Raw genomic sequence first — 5,298 nt, forward strand, 5'->3', positions numbered from 1 at the left:
AGGGGCGGGGGGGGCGGGGGTCGCTGTGTGGCTTCCCGGCGGGGCAGACTCTCCATCTCACTCTCAAACCTCAGCTTCATGATTCAGCAGCACTTACGTCAATGTCAAGAAAGAAAAGTGAGAGCAGGCTGGGGTGTGTGCAGCGGGCCAGGGGCCCTGGGCAGCCAGCAGGGTGGTGTGGGGCAGGGCCCCTCAGGTGAGCACCTGCGCTGTGGTGGGAACGTCCCTGGGCTGCACTCTGACCCCGTCTCGCCAACAAGGCAGTGAAAGCTTGGAGAAGTGGAGTCACCTACTAGAGGTGACACAGCTCCAAAGCAGTGGCCAGAACTGGGACCAGGTGTGTCCCATCCTCCACACCAAGGGGGGGGATCCCTGGGAAGTGCGTGTTCCGGGCCTTGCCTCCCCTGGTCTCTCCTCCCAGCCTTAGGAGGGGTCCTGTTACCCGCTCAGGAAGCAGAGCCAGGCCTCTTCCCTGAGGTGCTGGACAGAGAGCGCTGAGCACAGGACCTGGCCAGTCGCAGGTGCTCCTCGCGCCTCTGACACCAGAGCATGATGTGGAGGTCACATCAGACAGCCGGGGCGCTTCCTGTGTCCCAGGAAGTGCCCCAAGGTTCCCGGAAGAGGGCATCTGGTCCCTGCTCAGAGCCACATGCAGGACCTCGGGTGTAAACAGCTGAATGTGAAGTCCAGGGGCTAGAACATTCCACGCAGCGTCAGAGAACAGATGAAAACAGGCGGCAGACAGTGGCGCAGCTGTCGCTCCCCGGGGATGTCCCTGAAACTGGGATGACAGGCAGGAGCCAGCCAGTGGAGATCCGAGGTCTTTGCCGCAGGCAGAGGGGACGAGTTCCGTCAAGAAGGGAGGCAGGGCAGGAGGGCAGAGTGGAGGAAGGTGGCCTGGAAGTGCCCCCTGCCCAGGGTGCCCGTGTGGAGTTTGACGGTGTGACCTGATCTACCCCGTGCTGTGACCAGGCCCTGCAGCGGGGGTGGAGATGGACTGGGGTGGACGGAGCTGGCGGATGGCAGGTGGGGATCATTCTTGGCCACACCCCTCAGCTCCAGCCAATCAGGAAAAGCCTAGGACCTGTCCTGAAGGACCTGGGACCCAGCCTGGGGCAGACTGGGCAGGAAACTCCCAGGCACCCCGGCCTGGGTCCGAACAGGCCTCAGGATGTCCCCCGTCCCAGGGAGGGGCTTCTTAGAGGAATACTCGCCCTCTGGGGAGGGACCTGAAAGGAGATGGATGGACTGGCAGGTGGGTGAGGCCAGTGCCCTCCTTCAGTGTCCTCCGATGCCTGCTCCGCGTCCCCAGGCCCCCGGACGTCACCCAGAGCCTTCCCCGGGCTCAGGACCTCCCGAAATTCACCCACTGGGCTGGGCCTGACCCCGGAGCCTCTCGAGGGTCTTCAGAGAGGAGCACCGAGTTCACACAGGGACGACAGTGCCCAAGGTGGGCGCTCGCTGCTCCTTCGACCCTGGCCCCGGCCCTGGGACCTGACCGCCAAGCCCCATGGGGACCTGGGCTCTGGGTCCACGATGCCTGCGAGGTCCCAATACCTCCTCCTCAGGCCCTATTTGTCCCCGGCACCCAGCGTGGGGTCAGGCATCGCCATTGCCCTCCAAGGCTCGGGAGAAGCACCTGCGGCTGGGTCCAGAGGCCGGCGTCGCCCTGCCCTGCGCGCTCACCTCCTGCCTCCTGCCTCCTGCCTCCAGGCTTCGCACATGCTGTTCCTTGGCCTCACACGTCGTGGGTGTGGTCGCCAGCCCACTGCCACCAAGGCTTGCCCTCCTGAGGCGGGTCAGCGGTCCCTGGTGCATTGCCAGCGGGCCGGCGCCAGGTGCAGAGCGTGCGGTCACCGCACCGCAGGCCAGGACCACGCTGCGCTCCGCTCAGCTCTGTTCCGTTCGGCAGCGCTCGGCTGCCCTGGGCCTCTTTGGCCTCCACTTGGCCCCGAGGCCTCCCAGGGCGTCCAGGCCTCTCGGATCTCGAGGTTCTCAGGAGACCCAGAAAGGGCAGGTCCCAAGGTCGTGCCAGGCCAAGGCCATGAGAGCAGGCCCTCCCCTGTGCCCTTTCGTCCCCAGAGACCAAAGAGGGTTTCTGTCTGCTCCGGCTCACTCAGTCCTTAGGTCTTGAACCTGTTTTCCTCGCCTGGAAGTGAGATTAACTTCCCACCTGGTGGGCAAAATTAAATAAAGGATTATTAAAAGTCAACACACATAGCAGGTGTAATCCCAGCGGCTCGGGAGGCTGAGGCAGGAGGATGAGAGTGCAAAGCCAGCCTCAGCAAAAGTGAGGCGCTAAGCAACTCAGCGAGACTCTGTCTCTAAATAAAATAAAAATAGGGCTGGGGTGGGGCTCAGTGGTCGAGTGCCCTGGGTTCAATCAGGGGAGGAGAGCACCTTTGGCCTCAGAGTGGCTCCATCGCTGCCTCAGGATGGGGGAGCTGAGGGCCAGGTGTGGCCCGGCCCCTGCACAGGTGTCTGGGACGTCAGAAGAAGAAGTTCGCACACTTTGCCAATACTCAGGATGTGCCGTCTCTGCTTTGTGGCTCTTGCATGGCGCTGTTTTCAAGCAGAGCCATTTATTGAGCACCTAATGGGCGTGACCACTTGGCCCAGCTTGTGTAGTGAGACAGGCTCAGAAAGGCTGAGGACGGGCCCCCCGGGCAGGTAAGGTTGGTGCCCGGTGTGAGCCCGGGGGCTTCGGATGTGGAGGGTCATGATCTCACTTCTCACGGCAGTGAGCGAGGGTTCCCAGCACTGGGACACACGGGAGCTGTTCAGAGCCGCAGACCCCCTGCCCGTTGCCCGCGGCACAGGCTGGGAACTCACTCAAGGCTGCCCTTGCAATCCAGCCTCGGGGGCTGCCAGGCTGCTGGAGAGAAGAACCCTGGGGAGTGGACCTGGGCAGCCGGCAGCCTGGGGGGCCACAGAGGCAGACAGGATGAGCGGGACAGGAAGTAGGAGCCAGACAGAGGACCCTTGCCAGGGCAGGGCTGGCTCCTCCTGGGACCTGCAGGGGCCTGTTAGGGAGACATCATGCCCTCCCACACATGGCTGCAGCTGGGAGGGGCCACCGGAGGCCTGAGGAGCCGGGGGGACCGGCCAAGCGCACCTGCCTCCAAGAGACCCCTCCCACCCCCGGGTCACTGCGGGAGGCCACACGGAGGAGCAGGAAGAGCTGGGACCTAGCCCTTGGGTTTGACTTCTGGACCTGCCCCCTATGTGACTATAGTGACCTCATTCATACTACAAGGATTAGGCTCCATTTGTATACCTGCTGCACCAGGTTGACTGAGTAGAAAGGAAATGAATGCCTCCCACCCAAATCTAGGAACGCCCGATGACTGGCTTTCACGACCCTGGGGCCCAGGTACCTCTGAATCAGCTCAGCACGGAGTCAGCCGACCTGGTCCCGTCCTGGACTTGCCACTTTGCCAGTAGCAGCAGAGGCCACGCGCCCAGTCATGGCAAATGCGCACTAGACGCCAGGCATTGTTCTGCTAGATCCTCATGAGAACCGTAGGCTACAGGTGTGGGCATTGCTGTCCTCGTTTTGTGAAATTAACTAAGTGCCATGCCAGGTGCCACATGGCAGGTGATGGTGGCGAGTCTGGGGGTCTAACCCAAGGCCTCAGTTTCCAGTCCTGCGTGCTGTTCTGTTTTTGGTTACTATTTTCTCCAAATCAAGTCATCTGGTTCCTCAGTACATTTTATGTCATCATCATCATGCTCGAGGAGATAGGATCACCTGCCATGAGAGGTAACCTATTTTTTGGCTCCAGGGATTGAACCTGGTGGTGCTTAACCACTGAGCAACATCCCCAGCCTTTTTGTGTTTTATTTTGAGACAGGATCTTGCTAAGTTGCTTAGGGCTTTATGGAGTTGCTGAGGCTGGCTTTGAACTTGCGACCCTCCTGCCTCAGCCTCCTGAGACGCTGGGATTACAAGTGTGTGTCACCTGGACCAGCCAGAGACAATCTTTAACGCCGTGAAATCCACACACCTTCGGAGAGCTCTAGCCGGAGACTGGAGCCTCGCTCTGGTCGGGCAGGTCTGCTGCAGGTTTGCTGGAGAGAGAAAGAGAACGAGAGGATATGATCCAGGGTTAGGCTAAGACCAGAGCCCCAACAGCAGCCCTGCTGCCTCACTCCCGCCCAAGGACGGCGAGAGGATGCAAACAGGGAGTCGTGATTTCACCCAGGAGGTGGGCGGTTTACAAAGATGTCTCCTCCCTGCACCTAAAACCAGCACACAGGGACCCTAGGGCCCCTGTCCCACGCCCAGGGAAACACTGCCCAGTGAGGCTGCAACATAGTCATGGGCTGAGTCCCAGTTTACTCAGGGGTGAGGCATCCAGAGCTCACAGGGTATGGCGGATTAAAGGAAGTGATTTTAAACTGCTGAGCACAAAGTACATGCTCAATAAAAGGCAGGATGAGCCCAGAGCAGGCTGGCCCTGTATCCCATCCCCAGCTTGCATCACTGAAAATGAAACCTGTGCCAAGTCCCCTCCGCACTAGCCTGGTGACAGGAAGGGCCACGTTGCCCAGAAGGTGGGTCAAAATGAAACCACTTCAAGTCCAGCTGGGGGGGTGCCTGCGCTCCCCCAGCCAGGCAGGGGCGGGATCAGGGGAGGAGAGCACCTTTGGCCTCAGAGTGGCTCCATCGCTGGCTTGGGATGGGGGAGCTGAGGCCCAGGTGTGGCCCGGCCCCTGCGCAGGTGTCTGGGATGTCAGGTCTCAGTGCTCGCGACTCCAGCCTCGCCCGCCCCTCAGCTCGCGGGCACCACGTTGTCTATTTTACAGACGAGGAAGCTGAATCCGGAAGAGGCCGAGCACCTGGCCCGTGGCCTCACGGTCAGTAAGAAGCAGGACCCGGGACCTCTCCGCTGCCAGGTCCTGGAACATGCCGCCTTCCCCACGGATTGGAGGCCCACCTCAGTCCTGTCCCCAGTGCCCAGCGTCTCCAGTGCCCAGGGTTCCCCGGGCCAAGGGGAGGCCTTCGATGTTCTCTGTCTTCCCTTCACTGGGCAAACTCCTACGCAGCCTTCAAAACCCAACTCGGCCGTCGCCTGCTCTGGGAAGCACCCTTGAACTCTGTGCTGCCTCCGCTCACGCTGAAGTCCTGGTGAGGTTGCACGAGGTTTCTGTCCTCTAGACTCGAGGACTGAGAGGGCAGGGGTCACCTGTCAGAGCACTTACTTTGACAAAGAAAGAGAGAAGGAAACAGTCCCACATGGAGTGCAGATGGTTGCCCAAGCCAAGGAGCAATGGGGGGGGAGAGAGGGGGGGAGA

This window comes from Marmota marmota, unplaced genomic scaffold (assembly GCF_001458135.2).
Source record: "Marmota marmota marmota unplaced genomic scaffold, marMar, whole genome shotgun sequence".
Classification (NCBI taxonomy): domain Eukaryota; kingdom Metazoa; phylum Chordata; class Mammalia; order Rodentia; family Sciuridae; genus Marmota; species Marmota marmota.